This window comes from Eptatretus burgeri, chromosome 13 (genome assembly GCF_056783735.1).
Source record: "Eptatretus burgeri isolate ZD-2024b chromosome 13, Ebu_testis_v1, whole genome shotgun sequence".
NCBI lineage: Eukaryota > Metazoa > Chordata > Myxini > Myxiniformes > Myxinidae > Eptatretus > Eptatretus burgeri.
In genome coordinates, this window is record NC_140973.1 from 36,998,676 (window position 1) to 37,013,220 (window position 14,545).

The window sequence follows — 14,545 nt, forward strand, 5'->3', positions numbered from 1 at the left end:
GGTCAGGTCAGTCCCAAATGTTCTGATTTGTGTAGTCTACATGAATCGTAAAATGTGGGACTTTTGTTAACCTCCGCCATCTTCAAAGATGGATGGAGGTTACTGTTTTCACCCCTTTCTGTTTGTTTGTTTGTTTGTTTGTTTGTGAACAGTATTACGGAAAAACTCCTCAACGAATTTCGACGAAACTTGGTGGGGGGGGGGTTAGGTATAGCCCAAGGATCATGCCATTAAATTTTGGACTTGGTCCCCCCCCCCAAAAAAAATTGTTAGAGAAAAAAAAAATTTTTTTTTTGCATTTCTACATGTTTTAAGTGATTTCCAACCCCCCCTCAAAAAAAATTGTTACCCCCCCCCGAAAAAATTGTTAGAGAAAATTTTTTTTTTTGCATTTCTACATGTTTTAAGTGAGTTCCAACCCCACCCCCTCCAAAAAAAACGAGAAATTTTTTTTTGCATTTCTACATGTTTTAAGTGATTTCCAACCCCCCTCAAAAAAATTGTTACCCCCCTCCCAAAAAAAATTGTTAGACAATTTTTTTTTGCATTTCTACACGTTTTAAGTGATTTCCACCCCCCCCCCCAAAAAAAAATTGTTAGAGAAAAATTTTTTTTTTGCAATTCTACATATTTTAAGTGATTTCCAACCCCCCAAAAAAAATTGTTACCCCCCCCCCAAAAAAAGGAAATTTTTTGCATTTCTACATGTTTTAAGTGATTTCCAACCCCCCCAAAAAAAAAAATTTGCAACTTTTTTTTTTCAAAAAATTTTCTTTTTTTTTTTTTTTGCATTTTTACATGTTTTAAGTGATTTCCAGCCCCCCCCCCCCCAAAAAAAAAATGTTGGAGAAAAGAACTATAACTCAGCACTGTTGACATCATACTTAATGAATAAGATATAAGGTTCACTTGAGTGACCCAGCAGTATTGGCGGCGGAGGTTTTGCACTCTCCCGAGTGCTCCCCCTCTAGTTTTTACATGTAGTAGATCGATTCCATATATCTTCGATAACCAGACAATGTGAAGAGATCGTTGGCAAAGGGCAGAAATCTTCAAAAAGGGCAGACCTTACCAACAGTCGAATGACTAGGGATGAAGACGATGTAAACAACATAATGAGTATCATCACGAGCATGACGAATCCTTTCGAAAATGACCCGGAAATGGATGCTAATGATCTGGTTCACTTGTCATCTGGAGTCATTGCACCAGATGATGTGTATTCTGACCTCATGGCAGTAAAAGTAAAGGGCGATGAAGCTTTAGTCAATTTTTCTAAAAGCCGCTTGCAAGGTAATGATGTAGACCTGAACAAAACGCTGAAGAAGATGAAACTGAAAACATTTTCAGATGCAAGCAAGCAAACCATCAGAGTTAAAGGGAAAGATGTTACTTTGAAAAGTGATCGTGAGTTGTTGGCAAGGCTGGTCATCATTGGCAAAGTACGAAGTGAATCTCAAAAACATGATGACATACTCGTTGAGCCCGTATCCACCAGCCCTTGCGACTTATGAGGGATGCTTAGTTAAAACTAACAAGGCAAGGCTGCTACACTACCTAGAAAGTGTACCTGAGAGTTCCCCTGTCGTGGACCCACCAAAGGGAGGCGTATGGGTAGTTGATGGCATGGCCATGCTTCAGCAAATGAGTTCAAAAGGAATGCCTGCAAGCATGGGTCAACTGGTGGAAAAAATTCTGAGACAGTTAGTGTACCTGGCACTAAGTAGTACCTCCAACTCTGTACACTTTGTAACAGACACGTATCCATCGATCAGTATTAAGGGTGCTGAGAGGAAACGACGAGCAGCGAGTGCTTCCCAGAGGATTAAAATATCCAAGGCAGACCAACCTGTACCTAAACAATGGAAGAAATATCTGGCAAACAGCTTCAGTAAGGAACAGCTAGTTCACTTCTTGTTCAACCATTGGAGTACTTGTGGAGAGGACAACTTTAAGGGCATCACACTGTATGTTGCACATGGCAACATGTGTCATTCCATCACACCAAAAAATGGTACCATCAGCATTGAAGAAATACCGCAGCTCCATTCCACCTAAGAGGAGGCTGACACCAGGATGCTCCTACATGCTTATTACATCAGCACCCAAGGCATCAGAAGCATCATCATCAAAAGCCCAGACACTGACGTGTTTGTTATTGGTGTGGCACTTGTATCGCACCTTGTGGGTTCCCAGTTGTATTTCCACACTGGCAGAGACGACAATGTATGTACCATTGACTTACAGGCCATGCAGCAGGAGCTTGGAGATGACATCGCAAAAGCCATCATAGGTCTCCACTGTTTCACAGGATGAGATTCTGTAAGTTCCTTTTACGGCAAAGGGAAAACAAAAGCAATCAAACTTCTCACCCAAAATAAATCCTTTTCCCATGTGTGTCAAATGCTTGGCGAGTCTTTCTCCGTAACAGACGAGCTTGTTTCTTTACTGGAGGATTTCGTTTGCAAGCTTTACAGCCATCAAGAGTACAGTCATGTCAACGATGCACGGTATTCTATGTTTTCAATGGCTACAAGAAACGAAAGTGTCATGCCACCAAACCGAGATGCCCTCATCAAACACGTACAACGAGCCAACTTCCAGGCAGCTGTTTGCAAGCGCAGCTTTGACAATCACCCAGATATCCCATCACCAGCTGGACATGGTTGGAAATTGATCGATGGCAGCCTCTCAATAAACTGGATGGAAATGCAACCTGCTCAACAGAGCATTCTTGAACTCTCACGCTGCACCTGCAAGAAGTCCAAGTGCAAAGCATCAGATGCAGATGACCAGTGTTGTGTGTCTTTGGGGCTATGTTGTACCGAACTGTGCGAGTGCGAGAACTGTGACAACATGCATGTACGCGATGACGATGCTCAAGAAAGTGAAGAAGAAATGGATGAAGTTGGAGATATCTGCTTCGATGAAGAAAACTTTGAAGAGGAAGAATCTTTTTAATGGTAAGGTAAACTAACATGGGATTATAACTCCGGAATACTGGGCAAATAAACCATTTTAAACAGCATATCTGTTGCTCTCACTTGCAACACCCGCGTTCCCTTTTAATGGGGGACTATGGGAGGTGGATTTTTTTTTATTTTTTGTTTTTTGTACCCATACAATATTAATATCTTGTTGGATCCATACATTTTTCCTCTAAAAAATTACCAAACATTACTTTTTAAGTACAATTTAACAACCCTAGTCTCATTTTTTACAAACCGGAAGTGCTAAAAATCCACTTCCGGTTGTAATTTTTGTCTAAAAATAACCCCTTTTCACCTATTTTCAAGCAAATTTTGCAATTCTAAATAGAGTCTAAGTGTTTCTATATGTTCACAGCATGTCCTGCTACCTATTGAATAAAAAATACTGCCATCTGTTGATCTAAATATTGTCTAAATGCATTCACCCACTGAGCTGCATGTGCTGACATGTAAACAGACATTCGTTACTTCGATCTGCAAAATGTAACGTCGGCCATTTTGATACGAATCTTTATCGGCTTCTATCGTTTTTCAGCTTTACGTGATTTGATCGTAATTTTTTTTTAGGTTGTGAGTGGGCTACATCCTTGAAAATTGGCACAATTGTTGATTGTTTTATGTACTGTGATCTAATGAGAGCATTTTTGGAAAATATCTTTAGTTCAGAATTTATGGTAGTCCGAACAGTTCATCAGCAAGAAAAAAAAAAAATAATCGCAAAATTTGGCAAACCGTTGCCATGGCAACATGCAAAATATTTTTTTCAAAAAACTCTCCATTGGATCACAGCTTGCTAACCTATAAACAACTTGGTGATGTTACAGCATGATCTGATATTTGTAAATGTGTATAAGATTATGAGCAAATTTTTAATTTTACCTTAGCCCAAATTTAAGGTCATTGACATTTGACCTCGGGTCACTAACAAGATTGACCTTGACTTGCGCTAATTAATGTATTTATTAAAACAAGACACTTATATGATTATGTTGATACCAAACATGGCATCATTTGTCAAAACATTGGCAAGATAATACCTCTTGAATGTAGTCAGGTCTTTTTGACCCATAGTACTCCGTTAAAAAAACATTACTTGTTTGACGCATTATTTTTAGGCGGGAATTACTAATTAATGCTCCACTTTTGAGCGTGGGAACAAAGGGGATATTGATAAGACATGCAATACCTATATTTTAAAGACATAATATATGTAGTTCCAATGTGGAGACCACAAAAAGCACTTTCTGAAGGGATTTTGACGACATGCCCTATAATCTAAGAGTTCCTTTGTTGTGTTCCATATTACGTCGGGTTTTGGGTTTTCCTTTTGAAATGGTCATGTTTGGAGTACACTCACCTGTCGGCGCAGATCTATCGAGTGGAGAACATTTGGGTTCCGTGACATCAGACGTATCCGATTGACTAAAATGTTTTTGTGCCTTTGCCCAATGAATAAAATATTGTTGTGGAAACGACTCCTAGGGGTTAGTAAATGCTTTAAGATAGCGTAGTTATTTCCTGATGGAGTGATTAGAATAAGCGTAAAAGCAATTTAATGTCATGCTAGATATGTGTTGCTTTGTTTTAGATAGATGACGTCCACCAGCCCTATTGTTTGTGTCTAAAATTCTCAATCACATTGACCCTTTGATGTTTCTATCCTCTGTTATCAGTCCTAAATGTTCTTTTGTAGCACTCTCCATCTCCAGGCCGCAGAGCACAGATTTAGGCGGGAAAACTAACCCAGGCCGCTCAGCAGCAACTCCGTGACAGAGGAGGAAATCAAAAGTGATGTGGGGCCAAAACTTTAACTGGCTTCTGAATGAAGAAAACACAAGAAAAACTAGAAGGGCACTCGGTAGAACGCATACCTCCGCCACGCGATGCCTGATCCACGAGAACATATTGGGCCAAATACATTTTTGAAATATCATGCTATACAGTACTATATCATTCTTGGTCCTATTTCTCAATGTTGAAGAATCACTTTAAAAATTAAATAATTCTCGTATCCATATCCGGATTCAGATCTTCACCAAAATCGAATATATTTTCCTTGTCACACACCCAACATGTCCACAAAATTTCATCTGGATCCGTACATAAAACTTTTTGAGATATCCTGCAAACAAACAAACAAACAAACAAACAAAGACAGAAAGGGGTGAAAACATAACGTCCTTCACCTTCGGTGTTGGAGGAATGAATGAATAAATAAATAAATAAACCAATGTCACCTGCAGGGTGACCCGTATCTTGCCAAAAGGTGACCACGTGTGACTTCTTTAAGGTCACACTGAGGTGAACAGAGCTGCTATCCACCAGGAGCGACTCCTTGAGGAATATCTGCCTACGAGAGATTCCGATGAGAATCGTTCTACAGAGTAACCATGAAAAATATGCTTTTGCCTCATAACGTCACCAAATGACGTCATAATGTCTCAAGCTTGACATATCTAGAAAGCACTCATCGAAGTGTTCAATTTGAGGTACTACACGATATGGTTCCTAAAACTTAAAAATTTGACCTTGGGGTCAAATATGTTTGACCTTGGGGTCAAATATGTTTGACCTGAGGTGCTAACCATGAAGGTCAAGGCCAATCGCCACCAAAAAATAATCAGCTGAGCGCCAGACCATGAACTATATTCCCATGAAGTTTGAAGACGATCCGATCAAAATTACTCAAAAAATAAGGGTTTCGTCGACTCCCCTGATTTGCGACAAAGTGACCTTGACCTTTGACCTTGACCTTCAAAATTTTATGAGCTGAAAGGGACCTCTATAGGCCTCTGATATGCGAAGTTACAAAAATTTCCAATGATAACTGTGCTCTGCAGAATTTTTTTATACGTGATTACAGACAAACAAACAAACAAAAAAAAACATACAAGCTGACTAACATATCTTGCAAAAATTTCGTTTTGGCAAGATAATGAAATTGCTCGTTGAGCAAGGAATTGCCGGAATAACTTTGTCATATCTCCATGATCTCTGAAAAAACAAAAACCTGGAAATCAATTTGGTTCTTATCAGTCAATAGTGTGACTGTTTAATGAGTTCTAGCACTTAGTTTGGTCATGATCATAACTTGGAAGTCAATCGGACTTGAAATGGCGTTTTTAATCGCAATTTGAAAGTTTTGACCCGACCCCCCTGACATTCGACCCCCAACCGCTAATAAGGGTGTTGATGTGACACCCAATGAGACATATGGTTGGATGCAGAAATGGAAGATGCACATTGTGGATTTGGTTTGAAGTCGATACGACCATTTTAGCGGACGTTATTGCGAAAATAAGAATTTCGGTTTTTTGTTGACCTTGACGACCTTGACGTTTGACCTAGTTTCACCAAAAATGACAAGTGTCTAAGTTGGACCATGGCCGACGTCTGTACTCAGTTTGGTCATGATCGCTGAAACGGTGTGGCTGCTACAGGGTAAACACAAACAGACAGACAGACAGACAGACAGACAGACACACAGACACACAGAATGACACACACAACCGACCAACATAATTGTCGAAATCCGAACGATTCCGGCAATTGATAAACTATTCAATAGTTTGACAGGAGAAAATTGCAAGGGCATGAAGGCAAAGTATTCTGGTTCTAATATTTAAAGGAAAGGGGGATATTCAAGGATACAAAAAGTACCGAGGAATTAAACTCCCATGACATACCCTTAATATATGGGAGAAAGAGAGTCATGGATCAGAAGTTAAGTGAGAGTTTTGAAGATGAAGTTAGATTGCACCAAGGATCAGTATTGAGCCCCTTTGTCTTCCTGATGGTCATGGAGTTCTAACTGGGCAAGCGAGACAGGAAGTGTCATCGTCAATTATATTTGTGGATGACATTGGGCTGCTTTATGATGGGGATGATGAGAATATAACCGAGTATCTGGAGAAATGGAGAAAAGTACTGGATGATCGGGATACAAAGATCAGTCAACCAAAGACTTAATTTTGGGGTTATCAGTTTGAGCCGAGGGAAAAGGATCGGGCGAAAAATGGAAAGATTATGGATCAAGATCTGGAGAAAGTGAGTACCTTCAAGAAGCTGGGATCAGTAGTGGCAGATGGAAATTAGGCAATGAATTAATTCTGGTTGGGATGATTGGAGGACGTGCAGGGGAGTTTTGCATGATAGAAATGTTACGCTGAAATTGAAAGGAAGAAATTACAAGACAGTTGTAAGACCGGCCTTGTTATATAGTGCAGGAACTTGGGCAACATCAAAGAAAGGGAAATAGATACTGGATGCAAATAATATATGGATACTTAGATGGATGTGTGGAGTGATGAGAAATGACAGGAAATGGTACAACAGGGGGTCAGTGAGGATTGTGGAAGCATCAAGTAAAGTAGCCAAGAAGAGAGAAAATTGGTTTGGTCATCTGATGAGGAGAGAAAGAAAGAGAGAGGAGAGGATGTAGTGAGGTGAGTGATGGAACAGGACTGCCAAGGAGAACAGGAAGGCCGAAGACCAGATGGAAGGATGTGGTGGCAAGAGATTTAGAAATTGTGGGATTGGAAAAAGAATGGGTGACTGATGGGAGGAGATTAAGAAGGGTGGTCGACCAGCATTATGGCGACCCCAAGTATAAATGAGAGAAGCCGAAAGAAAAAGAAGAGGGATAGTCGAGTTGAGGGTGCATGTTGGAACTATAATTTGAATATAATAAACTGGTGGCTCAGTCTTTCTCTCTTCGGGTTCCTCCTGATGACTGCAATGCCATCTTTGGTCTTTTATTACCTCCGCCACCGAAATTGTTGTTATGTGTAAAGTGTATCAGGTCAGGTACGATTAGATCTGTGACTTGCTACAGGTACCGTGTAAATCTGCACTAACCTGTTTCATGGCTGGGTTGTTGGCGACTAAATCGTCTCCCCCTCCAACATTCTTGGTGAGGAGGGTGTTTGGATATGGACACCCAGCAGGATTAAAAACAAAACCTTCAAAGGGCGGAGGAGCTCCTTGTGAGCCAACGGCCATCCATATCTAGTGCCCAACTGTGTCTGCGGACGTCCTCCTGCAGTTGGGTTACTTCTTATTCGGAGCTTGGCGGCAGGATTTGCACTCCGGCCACCGGAAAATCCTTCATTCCGCAAAACATACAAAAAAGCACAAGAAAAAAAAAATCTGAAAACCCACTCCATGGGAATACCTCCTGTGCAGCTTCCCTTCGCAGGGCAGCTCACCAGATGGCAGGATTGGGGCAAAGCCTTCGGGACCCCCAATCTTTGATGATAGGATGGAAACCATAGGGTCACCTTCCTGGGTCAGATTGCGGTAGGGTGTGTCGGGGTGGTACTGAGGTGTCGTCCACCAGACGGCGGTCTCCTTGGGTTAACCTGAGGTGGTCTCTTCATGTGGGTGCCCGAAATGTCCTATCCCCACGAGAGAATGATCACCTGTCTCTGTTGTCATCTGAGTTCAATCGTTTGGACATCGGTATTGCAGTTCTCTCTGAGGTTCGGAGACCGGATTGTGGCGAGATAATGGCAGGTGGTTTCACCGACTATTGTACTGGTCGCTCTGATGGCTACCATGCCCAAGGAGTTGCTGCAGCTGTGTCCAATGATAATTGAGGTAACATCGGTCAATGAGCGTATTATGAGACTAAGGATTCGTCACTCCTTGGGTGTCATTTCCCAGGTCTCTGTATATGCTCCGACTGAGGCGAGTGATCTCACCGTGAAGGACGCATTCTATGCCACACTCGAGTCTGTGGTTGATCAGTGCCCCAAGCAAGATACACTTCTAGTCTTGGGAGATTTCAATGCATCGACTGGAACTGATAGGGCTGGTTATGAGACACGAGTTGGTCCCCAGGAGTCTGGAACTGTGAACCACAATAGCACCGAGTTCCTTGACTTTGCAAGAAATAATGGACTTAGGGTGGCTGGTTCATGGTATCAGCGGCCACAGTCTCATCGCTGGACTTGGTATTGCAATGCTGGTGGTGTAGCAATGGAGATTGACCATGTGCTCATTTATGGTCACTGGAGGATGATCCAGAACTGCAGGGTCTACCGGAGTGCTCAGTTCCTCAATACTGACCACAGGATTGTTGTAGCAACTCTGCAGTTGCAGCTCAAATCCAAGAGAATTGTACCATCCCAACTTAGGCTGGATGTTGGTAAGTGAGGTGTGAGATGTCTCAAGGCTGAGACGGTAGCTGAGGAGTTTGCGAACAGGATGAGTGGAGATTTCAGGGGTTTCGGTACTTTGGGGGATCCTGAAGAGTTGTGGTGTCTTCAAGAACACCGTCTTTGATGTTGTCTGTGGATGTCTTCGAACTCACCATCGTGCGAAGAAGAATTTTGTCGCTCAAGGGACACTGGATACCATTGACCAAAGTCGCAGGGCCAGGCTGAATGGTAGAGCTGAGCTGTTCAGGGAGCTGAGGCATAAAACTGTACGTGCACTGAGGGTGGACAAGGAGGCCTATGTGCGAGGAATCTGTGAGGGGGTAGAGCATCACCTGTGGTCAAGTAATTTTTGTCCCGCTTACAGGGGAATTCGCACATTGTGTTCCTCCAAGCCCATCCCTCGGTGCACTGCAGTTAGAGCGGAGGGTGGTGGGATCTTGACAGAGGAGTCCGAAGTGAAGGCCGCTGGGCCGGTTACTTTGAGGGCCTGTACCAGGCTGATCCCCCAGCTGTCGTGTTGGATTCAGGGGTGTGACTATCCCTGTTGTTGACCCTCCAATCAACTGTGGTCCACCTTCTTCGTTTGTGGAAACAGACTGCGGTGAAACGGTTGAAATGCGGGAATGCTCCTGGGATCTGTATCATCCATGCTGAACTTCTCAAGGCTGGTGGAAATGCTGCACTCGTGTCATTGCATGAAGTTCTGTGCTCTGCCTGGAACACAGGCATCATCCCAACGGACTGGAAGAGGGGCCTTGTTGTCCCTCTCTGGAAAGGGAAGGGTGATCGCCAAGATTGCAAAAACTATCGAGGGGTGACGCTGCTCTCAGTGCCGGGCAAGGTCTTTGCTCGGATAATTCTTGATAGGGTTCGCCACCATCTGCTTGAGCACCAGCGTCCAGAGCAGTCAGGCTTTACACCAAAGGGATCAATTATTGACTGCATCCTTGTCCTTCGTGTCCTCACCAAACGCAGATGAGAGTTTCAGCAGGGGCTGCTTGCAGCCGATGTTGATCTCTGTAAAGCGTTTGATTCAGTGAATCGGGATGTCCTCTGGAGGAGTCTTGGTCTTCGTGGGGTGCCACCAAAACTGATCAATCTGATGTCTGAACTACACTCTGGTACTGAGTGCTGTGAGATGTGGTGGTACCATCTCTGACTTATTTCCAGTTGTTACTGGAGTCCGTCAGGGGTATGTACTGGCCCCCAAACTTTACAGCACTTGTATGGACTGGATTCTGGGGAGGATGTCGGAGAGATCAAGTTGCGGTGCATCATTTGAGAAAGTCAAGATCTCTGACCTTGATTTCACAGATGATGCAGTCATCTTTGTGGAGACTCTAGATATCCTTTTGGGGGCCATCGAGGTGCTGAATGAGGAGTCGGAGCTGCTGGGATTACGGGTTTCCTGGGTCAAAATTAAGATCCAGGTCTTCAGTAACATTTTGGATGCTGCTGTCCTGTCTGTACCTGTTTGTGGTGAAGATGTTGAGGTCGTGGAGAGATTCACTTTCCTTGGCAATGATATTCATGTCTCTGCTGGCTGTCAGACAGGGGTCAACAGACGTCTGGGTCAGGCCTGAGGAGTCATGGATTCACTGGGTCATGGGGTGTGGTGTTCCCAGAACATGTGCAGGAGGACGAAGGTCCGAGTCTTCACGTCCTTGGTGCTTCCAGTCTTGCTCAATGGATGCGAGACTTGGACTCTGACCAGGGATCTGAGACAGAGACTTAATTCCTTTTGTACCAGGTCTCTTCGGAGAATCCTTGGCTATCGCTGGTCGGACTTTGTGTCCACCGAGCGGTTGCTGAGAGAGACTCAAATGAGATTCATTACCTGCATAGTCCGTGAGCGTCAACTGTGGCTGTATGAACATGTGGTTCGTTTTCCTGATGCTGATCCTGCTCACCAGATTATTTCAGCGAGGGAGTCTTGTAAGTGGAGGAGGCCAATGGGTTAACCATGTGCCTTGTGGTTGCAGCAGGTTGATCAGCATGTCAAGTAGATGGGGATGGGCCAGACATCTGCCTGGGGGATGCCAGCGGGAGGTCCTTGGAGTACCGGCGGAGCGTAGACACAGCAACGCGTTGCTCCGGCGCATGCTCCCATACCTGACCTGACTTGACCACCGAAGGTGAAGGAGGTTATGTTTTCACCCCTTTTTGTCTGTCTGTTTGTCTGCCTGTGTACAGGATATCTCAAAAAGTTTTGGACGGATCTGGATAAAATTTTGTGAACAGCTTCGGTGTGTGACAAGGACAAACTGATTCGATTTTGGTGAGAATCCAGATCCGGATTCGACTCCTCGAATTTTTTTTAAGTGATTCTTAACGATTGAGAGATAGGGCTCAAAAACGATATTTTGCATGATATTTCAAAAATGTATTGGGCCAGATATGTTCTCATGGATCAGGCATTACAGGGCGGAGGTATGCACTCCACCTTCTAGTTTGACTTTGTTATGACCATCACACAAACTAAGTACAATTGGTAAGAAGATAGATGGTCAATATGTTTGTTACCGAATCAATTGCATTTCTCAAATTGAGTGGACTACATTGGATTTTATTGCAATTCTCGAGTCAAATGTCATGGGTTTTGAGTCAGTTGTTTTTTCACTTTGACCGTAAGTTTCTTAAGTTACGAGAGTTTCAATTCATAATTGTTTCTCTTTTAAAAGTTAATTTCCATAGCTTATTTTCAAATGTATCGCATTTCATCCTTTGCTAATTTCTTGTTCATATTTTATTTTCAGTGTTTCCAGTCCTGAATTTTGAAATCGGTGTGGTTCGCGACCGACGCATGACGGTGCCTCATTTGTTCAACGTTCTGTCATTTGAATGCATGAAAATGGTGCTTGGTGTCATAGACAGCTGAGAATTTCACACTGTGGTTTTCTTCATCCAGGAAAGACCTGTTAACTACCTGTGGATCCAAAACAGAAGGTTGTTCTGCGGCACGGGTCGCCAACACCTATAATCATGTTCCAATTATAATGAACGTGCCAACGAAGATGGTGGTAAGTAAGATAACAAAGAGGATCGAACAGACAATGAAATTTCTGGCAAATGAAAACTCCAATCCTGATGAAACAACCAGACTGATTGCACAGTATATGGTGATTGCTTGTAAACGAAACCCAAAGTAAAGAACACCTTGGCTGCAAGAGACTGTGAATGAATGATGCAATGAGAAGCGAGATCATTCACAAACTATTATATATCCTGTGCATGCAGGCCTACACTGAAGGCACATGAAAGCCTCCACTCCGGTCAGAAACGTTTGTCCAACCATAGAGAATACCTTGAAAAGTAATGCAGAGGAGCTTGTGTGTGTGTATATATATATATATATATATATATATATATATATATATATATATATATATATATATATATATATATATATATATATATATATATATATATATATATATATATATATATATATATATATATATATATATATATATATATATATATATATATATATATATATATATACAGTGGGACCCGCTTAATAGAATCACTTTGGGCCAGACAAATTTGATTCTAATAAGCGGGTGATTCTAATATCCGAGTTCACCAGAGTTGTGGAGTATCAAGCGGATCAAATGTCGAGGACACATACGGAGACAAATACTCAGCATTTAGTTTGATTTATATGACACACTTGCTCAAAACAATGTAACTTACTACTGAAAATAAAACAATTACACGTACAGTACATATGTACTTTTCAAAGCAAAACAACATAGGTTTGTCGATGAGCCTACTCTGTAATGAAAAAATTGTCGATTGTTGCCTGCTTTAACGAGTCTGTGGCAATGGCGGTGACCTCCTTGTCAAGTTTGCACAGGAAGGCCATGTCACTGAACCCATGTGATAGCAAACCAAGCCTGATAGTCTTAGCTGCAGACATCATTTCCTTGATGGTCGGGACAGAGATCTCCTCTTCCTCCTCTTCCTCCACTTCCTCCACTTTAGTGTCGGCGTCATAGTCTGCGTCAGTAGCAATTCCCATTTCGCGTTGGACTGCCGAAACGGATAATTCCCTGATCTAACGGTTGAAAAACAGAGGTTGTGTTCGGCGGGAGAAATGCTACAGTAATGTTCGACAGTTGAAGTGATTGGGGATGTGCCGGACAGTTGTCGATGAGAAGCAACGCTTTCTGGTCATGATGCTGAAGCTCGCGATTCCACTCAGAGCCATTCAGTGAAGAGGAAACCTGTCATCCATGCGGAGGAATTGGCTCTGTAGCGAACTGGAATTGTTTTGAGGCCTTTGAAACACCGTGGATTCTTGCTTTTACCAATACCGAAAGGAGGACGACATGTCCATCGTCCATCGTGGAAATGACGACACGCCTAGTGCTTAGACTGCAGCTGTCAGCCGTCTGCCTATCTGTACAATGACTACCGAAATCACTGTAGTGGCAGAGCGTTATTTTTAGCGTGACGTCAGCCGCCTGGTGGCAAAAGTTGGAACTGTGCGGCCAGTAGGCGCTGAACTGTCGAAGTGGATGGCCAGCAGCTGATTCTATTAAGCGGGTTTTTGATTCTAATAAACGGGAAAAATTGTGTACATTAGATACAATGGAATTGGTCTCAACGATTTTGATTCTATAATACGGGTGATTCTATTAACCGTGATTCTATTAACCGTGTCCCACTGTATATATATATATATATATATATATATATATATATATATATATATATATATATATATATATATATATATATATATATATATATATATATATATATATATATATATATATATATATATATATATACAGTGGGGAGAACAAGTATTTGATACACTGCCGATTTTGCAGGTTTTCCCACTTACAAAACACATAGAGGTCTGTAATTTTTATCATAGGTACACTTCAACTGTGAAAGACGGAATCTAAAACAAAAATCCTGAAAATCACATTGTATGATTTTTAAATAATTAATTTGCATTTTATTGCATGAAATAAGTATTTGATACATCAGAAAAACAGAACTTAATATTTGGTACAGAAACCTTTGTTTGCAATTACAGAGATCAGACGTTTCCTGTAGTTCTTAACCAGGTTTGCACAGACTGCAGCAGGGATTTTGGCCCACTCCTCCATACAGATCTTCTCCAGATCCTTCAGGTTTTGGGGCTGTCGCTGGGCAACACAGACTTTCAGCTCCCTCCAAAGATTTTCTATTGGGTTCAGGTCTGGAGACTGGCTCGGCCACTCCAGGACCTTGAGATGCTTCTTACGGAGCCACTCCTTAGTTGCCCTGGCTGTGTGTTTCGGGTCGTTGTCATGCTGGAAGACCCAGCCATGCCCCATCTTCAATGCTCTTGTTGAGGGAAGGAGGTTGTTGGCAAAGATTTCGCGATACATGGCC

At 42.4% G+C, this 14,545-nt stretch overlaps 2 pseudogenes across 1 annotated transcript in view; one reads left to right on the forward strand and one right to left on the reverse strand.

Moving 5' to 3' along the window:
- LOC147014240 (glucoside xylosyltransferase 1-like) overlaps positions 1 to 14,545 on the reverse strand; it is a 49,541-nt pseudogene that overhangs the window by 16,596 nt on the left and 18,400 nt on the right. The window lies entirely within an intron of this gene.
- LOC147014241 (uncharacterized) lies at positions 1,314 to 3,179 on the forward strand (annotated as a pseudogene).